The 12,623-nt window shown below is 39.8% G+C and overlaps 1 pseudogene; it reads right to left on the bottom strand.

Moving 5' to 3' along the window:
* Nucleotides 1-1,222: 1,222 nt before the first annotated feature.
* On the bottom strand, nt 1,223-12,108 carry LOC116268650 (annotated as a pseudogene).
* Nucleotides 12,109-12,623: the final 515 nt, after the last annotated feature.

Genomic DNA, 12,623 nt, shown 5'->3' with positions numbered 1-12,623 from the left:
AAATGCTACTTAAACTTGAAAGCCTCATGAACATAAGAGTGGGATAGCAGAAAAATCTCAGACTCTGGAGCTAGAAGGCAGGGGTTAGATATAACTGTCTGTTTCCAGTTGTGCCTCATATAAATGCAGGTGACAAAATTCATTTTATTAGCTGGTTGTAAGTGTGAAATGTTAGCGGTAGGAAATATAATTGTCTTATTTTTCTAAGCGTTAGTGAAAATGTAAGGCAGACATTTAAAATAGGGTTTAGTCAGCTGGGCGCAGTGGCTCACACCTGTAATCCCAGCACTTGGGGAGGCTGAGGCGCGCAGATCATGAGGTCAGCAGATCGAGACCATCCTGGCTAACATGGTGAAACCCTGTCTCTACTAAAAATACAAAAAGTAGCTGGGCGAATTGGCGGGCGCCTGTAGTCCCAGCTACTTGGGAGGCTGAGGCAAGAGAATGGCGTGAACCCAGGAGGCAGAGCTTGCAGTGAGCCAAAATCGCGCCACTGCACTCCAGCCTGGGTGACAGAGCGAGACTCCATATAAAAATAAATAAATAAAATAGGGTTTAGTACCCTTCTCTTTTACAATAACTTTTATTGTTAAAAAAAATTTGTAAACTGCAAAGAAAAAATAAAACTAGTAAGTTTCACCTATTCCCATAATGAAAATGTTGAGGATGTCCTGAAAATAATTTAAATTTACAACCATTAAGTGTCAGCATTATTTAGGCAACAGGCAGAGGCTTCACTGACTCCATGTTATAATTATGGTTGTTTAAATAGACTTTATCCATTTATTTAGTCAAAGGTGAGTGTTCTCTTTTAAAGAAGGCTGCGTGACTCTGATCATTCAGATTTGCTGTAATCAACATAATTTGACTTCAACAAAATAGGAAATGCAAAGCAACTATTTTCAGCTTCTCACAGTAAGATCTTACATGTGCTGCATGCAAAGACTGAACAGGTAATGGAAAAACAAAGGCACTCTAATTTTTTCTCATCTTTCCACTTTTTCATTCTCTGCTAGACAACCCACTACTGTAGAATACAAAGCAAAACAAAAACCAACTTTAAATCTACCTTTTCCCAGAGTGAAGCAGGTCAAATCCTTCATTTATTTTTTCAAAAGGTAAAACATTGGTTATTAGTGCATCCAATGAAAACTTCTTAGCCATAAAGTCAGCCACAAGTCTGGGGACAGATTCTTTACTCTTAAAGCCTGAAAAGAAGACAATATCATTGTTAGATTCAACCAGGGGTAAATAGGAGAATTGAAGAGAAGATTTTCCAAATAAATGAAAGTTTAGAAAAAGTGCATTCCAGACTGCTATAACTGAGGTTAATAAGAGATAGAGTAACTTCAATATCTTTTACAGTGCTTTGACCTAGAAAAAAATTTGCAGATAACAAGAGTCTTACTCACTATCTTTCTCGAAGAGATGTTGTAGTACAGATGCTTATGCCCAAAGTTAAGGAGCAAATTTATCAGTTGTCCTAATTTGGGTGTAGATATGAAATATTGTTATAGATTTCTATGTCCTACTAGAAATTTCTATGCCTTACAGAGTCACAGGTTCGAAAACAGATGGAGATGAAAGAAAGGTCCTGGTTAGCGGTGACATTAGAAAAGTCTATTTTGGGACCTTCTGTCTGCATTAGTTCTACATCTAGTAGATTTGCAGCCTATAAATAGAATAGGAATTTTAATTTATTTTTGATCACATTGCTTTTAAAAACCTTGCCTTGTCACTTGTAAAAAGGGAGAAATTTTAAGGTTAATGAGAATTTGGCTCTGAAACCTAACTACATACCACCAAAAATAGCCCCCTTCCAGGTGCGTCCAGTCAGTAGCAGCATAGGGTTCATTGAGAGGTTCTGGGAATCAGGAGGTACCCCTAAAATGACACTTGTGCCACATGTCTCATGACAACATAACAGGGAAGCCATCTGGAATAAAGTGAATATTTAGCATCCTTAACGTGGAGTCACATAGTTCCTACTCATAATGCACAATATCATGTAATAGGCTTAGCTGGATTGTGACTGTGTAGAGGGAAGAGATCATGTCCTTTGCTCCTTCATCCCCCCGCTTTTTTTTTTTTTTTTTTGCATAGAATAGTGCTGTGGATTTAGGAAATGCCCAGAAAGTGGTTTTTGAATGAAAGAATAGATGAATAACTTGGTGTGCACTTAATTCTTCCTAATAAAGAAATGAAGAGGAAAACATCATTACAAACATATATAAAGTCTGATTCCTTATATAAGCATACAATTTCATCATCACAAAATTCTTAGGCAATCTGTGAGTGAGTTAATGCATTTTTCATTCATTTATTAAGTAGTTATTTTGAACTCAGTACTTTCAAGCAGATATTTTAACGGTGAACAAGTGAAATGATTATATCACCAAAATTAGTCTCTTGTCTACTTGATGGCCTCCATTTTAAATGGACTCCTATTCTGTCCATATATGAAATGGACATGTTTTAAATATTGTTTTTATCTCCCCAAATGTATATCAGTGTTACATTGAAATGCACTGATTATTCAGGAACCTCAAAAGACAGTCTAGAAAGAATTCTCTAGTCAGGATTTTGAACATGTTCTGTAGCAACAAAATGGTTTAGAATCCTCCCAAGATATATAATGATTAGTTCTTTGATTTTGGATTCTGAGCTTTGGAAGACCAGACATCCTCAGAACATGTGGCTGTGAGATATTTGGTATCTTGAGATAAGGTACACTCCAGTTGCACATGAGAAAATGGACAGAAATATAGAAAAAGAGCATAAAGAGAAAAGCCATAGCCCTGGAAAAATTGAATTCTCTTGACACTTTATTACTCTGTGGCATCTGTCCCAGGTCAAGGCTGCCAAAAGCTTTGATCTCTGGGGTTCTGCTCCCTGTTACCCACACTGCTGGACCTTTTAGAAAACCTCAGCAATGGAAACCTGTTGGTCTCTGGAGACTTTTTTAGTAGGATTCTAGAGAATTCTGGGTAGGTGAAATATAACTAGAGATGTGTTTCCCATTGCGATTGATATTTGTAATTATGTGAAAGTAAATCATGTATAAGCCAAAGATGATATAAGCACTGCAAGATTGGAAATAATATTTGATATCAATAATGCCAACTGAGGTTAGGTGTGCTTGCTCATGCCTCGAATCCCTGCATTTCTGGAGGCTGAGGTAAGAGAATTACTTGGGCCCAGGAGGTAGAGGCTGCAGTGAGCTATAATCATGTCACTGCACTTCAGCCTGGATGGCAGAGTGAGACCCTGACTCAAAAAAAAAAAAAAAAAAAAAGGCAGCTGACATTTATTGGAAGCTTACCATATGACAGGTGGCACTGTGCTAAGTATGTCACATGTATTGTCTTATGTAATCTATAAACAATGCTATGAGGTATGTAGCTCTTAAGTTTGGGGGTAGTAAAAATCTGTTGATTTTTAAAATATTCAGTCCAACTAGTATTGGATGCCATCTACGTGCCAGGCACTGTCCTGTCTCTGTGGTAAAATATAGTGATATATTAAAGCAGTCACTTTCCTTAGAGCACATTTCCTGTCAATAAAATAATAGTTGGTCTAAAATTGCTCATTTCTTTTGGCCAAAGAATAATATGTATAAAAAGTTTGGAATTAATCAAGAACATATACAAAATTGTTAAACTGTTTTTCTTAAAATTGTGGGAGAAAAATAAAACTAGCCAATTTGAGAGCATAATTCTTATTATTTATAGTTACTTGAGTTTCAAGTTTCAACTGAAAATTAATAAAGTAAATTTGTAATGATACAGTTAAGAAAAACAAGCCGCTTTTCTTTCCTCAAAAGGAAATACGACTTGAGACAAGTTTGTGTAGCTGATTCAATAGTAGATTTTTCATAACAATAAATTAAATAAGCCAGTTAACAAACAGATGATGGGAAATTTCCATTCATCATTTAAAATATCCTTTATATATAATATGTATATTCTGTTGCCTAAAAACATCCTCCAGGTTGCAGAGGCAAAAATCTCAGGGCATGTCATGGTACATACCATGGTATCAAGCCGACCGATGACTTCAAATGAAAAATCTGGCCGGGCGCGGTGGCTCAAGCCTGTAATCCCAGCACTTTGGGAGGCCGAGACGGGCGGATCACGAGGTCAGGAGATCGAGACCATCCTGGCTAACACGGTGAAACCCCGTCTCTACTAAAAAATACAAAAAACTAGCCGGGCGAGGTGGCGGGCGCCTGTAGTCCCAGCTACTCGGGAGGCTGAGGCAGGAGAATGGCGGGAACCCGGGAGGCGGAGCTTGCAGTGAGCTGAGATCCGGCCACTGCACTCCAGCCTGGGCGCCAGAGCGAGACTCCGTCTCAAAAAAAAAAAAAAAAGAAAAAAAGAAAAATCCACACCTCCATCAGTCATTTCCTTTAGCACCACTTGGATGGGTTTCTTGTAGTCTTGAGGGTTGATGCATTCAGTGGCACCCAACTCTTTGCCTTTGCAAATTTGTCCTTGTTGATGTCCATTGCAATGATCCTGGCCACTCCAGCTGATTTACAGCCCATAACAACGGATAGGCCGACCCCTCCCAGGCCAAACACAGCACAGGTAGAGCCTGGGGTGACCTGTGCTTTTGGAAAACGCAAAAATGGATTAAGTAATGATTGTTAGAAAGTGCCTAAGCTTTATAAAATGCCATGCCTAGTGTTTATCAAATGCTGCTCAGACTCTTCTGTCCAACCTGTTATCAAAACCTCTTTTGGCTTCAGTTGATTCATGTTTAAATTCAGGGGGTTGAACTTGTCAGTGGTTCTTAAACTGCTGTATATTGGATTCATCTGGGGAGATTTAAGACCATCCCACTATCCAGGCCACAGTCCATGCCAATTAAATGAGAATCTCTGCAGGTGGAACTCAGCTGGGAACCAGGGGACTGGATGATCTTTGAGATCCAGATGGCAGTGATTACAATCTTGAAGGGACTCCCGATTGCTGAAATCCCTTGATAGCCGGCTTCAGTATCTCATACATACACAAAGGCAATATTTGGAAAATAAAATAAGTGGAAAAGGCTACTCCAGGAGACAGAAAAATTTCCATTAAACCCTCAATAATTAACTTGTTGGTTCATTAACATTCGATAGTCGTGAAGAGTATATCCCTGCTTTAAAAATACACTAGTGAACAACACACAATGAAACGTTTGTCTGTATTTTAATAATGATACAACCTATTGTTATGAGTATTCTCATCTTCTGTTCTTGCATAGGCTCACTTAGACCAACTGCTAAAACGGATGAGGCAATTGAACAAAGGACTAACTGCTAAAGTCACAGAAATTTGGGAAAGATATGCTCTAAATTGTTTTTTTATTTTTTTATTTTTATTTTTTTTGCAGATCACAGAACTTTTATTAAGATGGAATCACTGCGAATTACATAGAAGCTACCAGCCTAAGCCAAAATCCATGAGGTTCACGTGAACTTACAGTTATACAAATAAGAAACAAATGGCATATCCAAAACCATAAGGAAATATTCTGAGGCCCAGAAGATGAAGGCTGGGGTGAATAAGTCCACACATTTATTTCAAAGTTGTTAAGAGTTTGTGGGCCATGCAATGGTCCCTTGCATCTACAAAAGTCTAAGAGCTCCTCATTGCAGTCCTCTCTTCTGTATGTGATGAGGATACCGCATCATCACAGAGCTCTTGGATTCCCGGGCCTTTGCACATTTCTCCAACTGCTTTCATTGCTCTCTCACTGTTGTTAGGGGATCCACTAATTCCTCCTCTTCCTCTTCTCCGCCTCAGGATCTCGGACACCGGTAAGCATCTTCGCTCCTCCTCCAGTCCATGTCACCAGCTCTGGTTCTAGATTCAGCAAGAGCAGCAACAGCGGCACTAATCCACTTCAGGATCAAAGCTCTAGAATTGTTTAAATTGGCTAGGGCTATTGATTAACCTGTTCTCCCATAGTCAGCCTTCATTGTGGGTAACATGTTTACCGTCCCAAATAATAATCAGCCTTATATTCCTTAGGGTGTCTATTCTCATTCATTGACCAAGTGTTATTCCAATACTATGGGGTACAACACCACTTTCTATCTTATTTACAAAAATACAAGGCTTTGACTGTGATTTAAAGTGCTAATAGTATGTATTGTGTTTAAAGATTCAGCAGGAGATTTGAGAAAAGATGATGTTCTAGTCTCAGCTCTCATTAACCAGCAGTGAGATTTGGGGCAAATATCTTTATATATCTAGACCTCAGTTTCATAAAATAAAAGATACTACTAGATTTTCAGCCTACTACTCAGATGAGGAGCCTTTAAAAATTTCAGCTTGAAGTGAACACTTTGCAAGTATATGTGTGGTATATGTTCATGGTAGGAGGATTATTTGCTTAGTGAAAGCCATGATGGTAGATGCAGCATCACTGAAGCTTCATTACTTTCATCTGAATCCACAGAGTGGGTGAGCCTTAGCTGGAAGTGCATCGGAAAAGGTTTGGACTCTACTGTTGATCCTAATTCTGGGGTAGAGGATCCATGAACTAGATGCTCCTCAGAGACAAGCAGCTGTTTTCATTTACTTTGCTGTCTCAGAACCTAGCAGAACCTGGGGTGCCTGAGGCATGTGTAGGTGCTCTAATTGTTGAAAGAATTACTAAATGAATTCTCAGGCCTAACATTTCATGACCTCATAAAGGCAAATACAGAATACTTATTGAAAATGAAGTACTTTACATTTTTTCTTAACAGCTTTTATCCTGTGATAAACAGGTGAAATTTCTAGCCTGTGTTCTCAATACTTTCTGGGCAGATTTTCTACTCTTCTTTTCTTTTTCTTTTTTTTTTTTTTTTTTTTTTTTGGCGGAGTCTTGCTCTGTCACCCAGGCTGGAGTGCAGTGGTGTGATCTCGACTCACTGCAATCCGCCTCTGGAGTTCACATTCTCCTGCCTCAGCCTCCGAGTAGCTGGGACTACAGAAGCATCCCGCCACCCAGCGCCCGGCTAATTTTTTGTATTTTAGTAGAACCAAAGTTTCCTGTATTGGCAGCCAGGATGGTCTCGATCTCCTGACCTCGTGATCCACCTGTCTTGGCCTCCCAAAGTGCTGGGATTACAGGCGTGAGCCACCGCACCCGGCCCCATTTTTCTACTCTTAATCAACACTTCAGATCTACAAAAATAATCTTCAAATATTGTGCGAAATTGCTTCCCTTTTCGTTCCTGACAGTCTGCGTGTAACTGGTTTTTATCATCCATTGTCATTCTTACCTTGGCAACTTTGACTGCAGACCCATAGCCAGTTGAAAATCCACAGCCAATGAGGCAGACTTTCTCCAGGGGCGAGGCTGCATCAATTTTGGCCACTGCATTCTTATCCACCACCGCGTACTGAGAGAAGCTACTAATGCCAACGAAGTGGTGGATGGACTTCACCCTGCAGGTGAACCTCCTGGTGCCATCCTGCAGGGTCCCCCGAGGATTGCTCACACTGGACAATGCAATATAGAGACACACAAAGGAATGAGACAGGAGCATAACTATTGTGCACACTCAGTATCTGAGCAAAGAGAGCATCAGAAACCTACTCGTTTTTCAAGCAGTAGTTGCTTTCCAGATTTTGAGAGTCTGCATTTTCCACACTGAGGAATAAGAGGTGGGATGACTTTATCACCTGGAGAGGGATAAAACAAATTCTTTTACAATTTCTATCCAGGTATTAATAGAACAAAAACTTAAAGCTCACATGTCTTTAAAACATTAGAAGCTGGCCAGGCGCAGTGGCTCACGCCTGTAATCCCAGCACTTTGGGAGGCCAAGGTGGGCAGATCACCAGGTCAGGAGATCGAGACCATCAAACCCCGTCTCTACTAAAAATACAAACAAATTAGCCGGGCGTGGTGATGGGCGCCTGTAGTCCCAGCTACTCGGGAGGGTGAGGCAGGAGAATGGCGTGAACCCGGGAGGCGGAGCTTGCAGTGAGCGGAGATCGCGCCACTGCACTCCAGCCTGGGCGACACAGTCAGACTCCGTCTCAAAAAAAAAAAGAAAAAAAAAAATTAGAAGCATGTGTCTTTAAAAGTCTCCAAAAACTACAGTCCAATCACAACTATGTCATTTGTCATTGCCTGCCACAGCCTTGTTTATACGTTTGGGTTTATAAGTGCCTGAAGATTCCTAAAGAGGAAATGCAAATATGGGAAACAACATGGATTGGAAAAATTGCTTTCACTGTGTTAACTTGTATGCAGTGTATCAATTTCTCCTGGAGGCTTTACAGACATTTAATTTAATCCTTAACTATTTAAATCTTACTGTAAGTATAAATATAAATTTTAGTTGAAAGTAGGGTATAATTGTGCCACTAGATGTTGGTAAGACCTGTTTTTTATTATAGTTTGATTTACAATAAAAATGAGAATTTTGAACTAATTCTTTTCAAAGTGACTAGGTTTATCTTTATTATGAAATGAATGCTTTTAAAATGATCTTAGTTCTTTTTTGAGGAAAACTAACAAAAATGGGACAAAGAATAATTTCAGAAATTCCTCTGGAAATTTCAACCCTCTACAATAAGTTAGGGACTTTTAGGATAAGAACTGACTTTGAAATGTTTTTAGCTGGTGATAATTTGTGAATTATTTACTGTTCCTATTGTGGTGGAGGGAGAAGGGGTGAAAAGTAAGGGTGTCATTTTGTTATTAATTTCTGACTAAAGAAATTAGTAAGAGCTGAAACTCAAATTAAACAGTTCATTTTATTTTTCTGTTCACAGTTCAAATAAGTATTTGGTAAGGTGGCAGGTCCAATCTAGCAGCAAAAGTGATTTTTTTTTTTTTTTTTTTTTTTGAGACGGAGTTTCGCTCTATCGCCCAGGCTGGAGTGCAGTGGCCAGATCTCAGCTCACTACAAGCTCCGCCTCCCGGGTTCACGCCATTCTCCTGCCTCAGCCTCCCGAGTAGCTGGGACTACAGGCGCCCGCCACCTTGCCCGGCTAGTTTTTTTTTTTTGTACTTTTTAGTAGAGACGGGGTTTCACCATATTAACCAGGATGGTCTTGATCTCCTGACCTCGTGATCCGCCCGTCTCGGCCTCCCAAAGTGCTGGGATTACAGGCTTGAGCCACCGCGCCCGGCCGCAAAAGTGATTTTTAAAAATTAAACATAATTTTTATTTTTAATCATCTACACTACGTATTCCACAAGACCAAGAAAAATGGTTGGCCCATAACATTTTATATGTAAAATTCATGTGAAAATGATGGTATAGAAACATCCTAGTTATTCCCCCTGTATAATTAGCAATCCATAACCAGTGGCATTTAAGCATGGCTAAAGGTAATAAGGCAGATATTGTTGATGGCGGGATGGTTCCTTCTATGTCTCTTTCATTTCCTTTCACCTAGTCTGTTTCATTGATTCCATGCTCAGGAAGAGAGACCATGTTGGAAGAGGAAATTGGTGAAGGGGCTGCATAGGTCACCTAAGAAAAGTTCATGTTCATTCGGCTCTAGCCATGTAGCCTCCATTTTGTGAACTCAGCACAGAACAATGTCCATACTTATGCTTTTTCCCTCCTCCCATTTCTAGTTGTCTCGGCCCTGACAGAAGACCGTGTTCACCAACACTAATACAGAAGTTACTAGATTATGAATGCTACACTGGTAGGCACTGTGTCCCTTTTGATCCTCACGTATCTCCAGACACTAACCTGGTGCCTGGCGTCTAGTAGATACTCAGTACATAATGGTTGAAGGGTAGAATACATGAGTGACTGAATGCATACATGCTTGAGTCAGGCAGGCCGAGAGGGAACGAGGAAAACACCTGAAGTCCTGGCTGCATGGTGACCTTGTGCAAGCCCTTTCGTCTCTCACTGCCTCTGTTTCCTCATCCAGGCTGGGAAATCTTAGGATGGTGAACCAAGCATGTTCCCTGAGTGTGAATCCTGTACCTGGTTTGACTGTAGTCACCCCTTCTCCAGCGCTCTCCACTATGCCAGCTGCCTCATGGCTTAAAATCACAGGGAGTGGGGTCACCGTGGTACCACTAACCACTTGGTCATCTGTGCTACAGATTCCTACACCACCATCTACAGAGTAAAGAGAAGATGTTTAGATTCAGAAAAGATCATGAGTCTCAGATGAATTTAAAAATCCCAGTTTCCTGAAATTGTGCTTTCAAAATGTTTTCAAGGGTTTTGCTAATCCTACTATTCCCAAATACGAAAGATTGAGTTTATCCTCAAGGTTATCCAGGCTGAAACCCTCCTCTACCTTCCTTTCTTGAATTAAACAATTTAGAATAATCTGTGAAGTAATTGATACTGAATTAGTTACATCTTAAATAATATACAAGAATGCATACTTTAAAAAAATGGAAGTAGAAATTGCAAATTAACACATAGAAAATATCTAATGCTAATTGATTTTGAAGTCTTGATACATATCCCTTTGAAATTTTTTTCTGTCTTTTACTGGAATTATATTGTATGTATTCTTTGATCACTTTTTAAAAATTTAATAATTTATATTTATACCTTTCTGTCACAACAAGTGTATTCTATTTGCTGGTTGATTATATATAAAAAAAGTCTTAGTGGATTTTTGGTTGTCCGTTTTTAACTTTTCTGAGTTTTTTTTTTTTCACATCTTCCATCCTTTTATTGAAAAAAAATTTTAAATGGCAGTTAATAAAAGGCACAAACAAATCAACAGGGATATACTAGTAGAAAACACAATATAAAATTAAAATGCCATTGGCTTCTTTAATTGGTTAAAAGCGCAAAATGTAACAGGCAAAAGGTCTGTTTCAAACAAATTTAAAAGCCATGTGTGTGTGTGTGTTTTTTTTTTTTTTTTTTTGCTTTTTCTTGTTTTTTGTTTTTGTTTTTGTTTCGAGACGGAGTCTCACTCTGTAGCCCAGGCTGGAGTACTGTGGTGGGATCTCGGCTCACTGCAAGCTCCGCCTCTGGGTTCAGGCCATTCTTCTGCCTCAGCCTCCTGAGTAGCTGGGACTACAGGCGCCTGCCACCATGCCTGGCTGAGTTTTTGTGTTTTTTAGTAGAGATGGGGTTTCATCATGTTAGCCAGGATGGTCTTGATCTCCTGACCTCATGATCCGCCCGCCTCAGCCTCCCAAAGTGCTGGGATTACAAGCAAAAGCTGTGTTTTTAAAATTCTCACCAAATCAGATATATACACACCCTCAAAAATAGTGTGTGAAGGAAAGCTGTCATACTCAAGAAGTTGTATTCTGAATTTTTCAAGGAAACACTTGTTGAAATAGGAATTCACAAAGTCAACAACAGATTAATAATTTTAAAAAATTGAGTCTTAAAATGCTAATTGGCCCAAAGCTATACTATATAATGTATTGCTAGGTACAAAGGAAAAAATCTGTACTGCTTTTAGCAAAACTGCTTTCCCAGAAAAGCAAATTAAAATAATGCAATCAGCAGACCAAGGAGACTACGGCCTGACATCAGAGCTACAACTTCTCACATCTGTGTCAGAAAATCCTATTTATCCAGAATAGACTAAAATTTCAGGGCAAAACAGAGACTTTTTAACATTTCTTACTTTACCCATTTTAAGTTCTTTTTATCTCCCCCACCCCCGAAGTCAGTAATTCAGCAAGATCCAGCAGAAAGAGGGCTACTTTTAGAATTTGCTATTTTGTTTTTCTTTCTATGGCGAGACTGTCATGACTGTCATGGAGCCTGGATATTTCAGGCTTATATGCATCCACGACCAGTGGATCCCATTGTGGTCAAAAAACTTAGCCATGGACTTGGTGAACTTGGGTTCCCGCTGCTGCTTTGTTCTTCCACGGATGAAGGTCAGCTTCAAGGTGTATTTGTCATCAAACCTTTTAAGATGGAGGACAGTTGCCAAATATCGTCAGGATCCATTCCTGTAGGATCTTTCCTTTTTGGCAGAATCACCCAAAGAGTTTTTCACGGCTGATCCATCCTACTTGTCAATTTTTACAGGCTTATCATCTATCTTCAAACAAGCCGCTAGGGCCACTGCCTGTCTTGCAGCAGGAACCACCGCCAGTCCCACTACTGCCTCCCTTACCACCACTTCTCCCGCCCTGGGCAGCTGCCGCCACCATCTTGTCCACCTTGGCGTCTCCCTGCCTTCCGACTTGTCCCTTTTCTGAGTTTTTAAAAATTTAAATACAAATGGAAAAATGTGTTTCACCTTAATACGAACTTCATGGGCCTTACCTCTAGAAAAGGGATTCTTTAACTCCCATAGCACAGCTGCTTTGCATTTGATTACCTATAAAATCAGAGAGATGGTACCAGTGTTTTCCCACTCTTGAAGTCAGAAATTGTGTCATTTCATCTTTGTACATGCAACATCTACTCCTATGTCTGGTACCTAACAAGTGCTCCATAGAAATGATCTCCTCTGGCTTATAAAGAGAATAAAAATACCTTTTAAAAAAGCATGTAATCACAACACTTTGGGAGGCCAGGGCAGCGTATCACGAGGTCAGGAGTTGGAGGCCAGCCTGGTTAACACGGTGAAACCCCGTGTCTACTAAAAATACAAAAAAAAAATTAGCTGGGTGTGGTGGCGGGCGCCTGTAATCCCAGCTACTAGGGAGGCTGAGGCAGGAGA

This window comes from Papio anubis, chromosome 3 (genome assembly GCF_008728515.1).
Source record: "Papio anubis isolate 15944 chromosome 3, Panubis1.0, whole genome shotgun sequence".
In the NCBI taxonomy this organism is placed as follows: domain Eukaryota; kingdom Metazoa; phylum Chordata; class Mammalia; order Primates; family Cercopithecidae; genus Papio; species Papio anubis.
The sequence above is the reverse complement of the archived record's forward strand: the minus strand, read 5'-3'. Positions and strand labels throughout refer to the sequence as shown.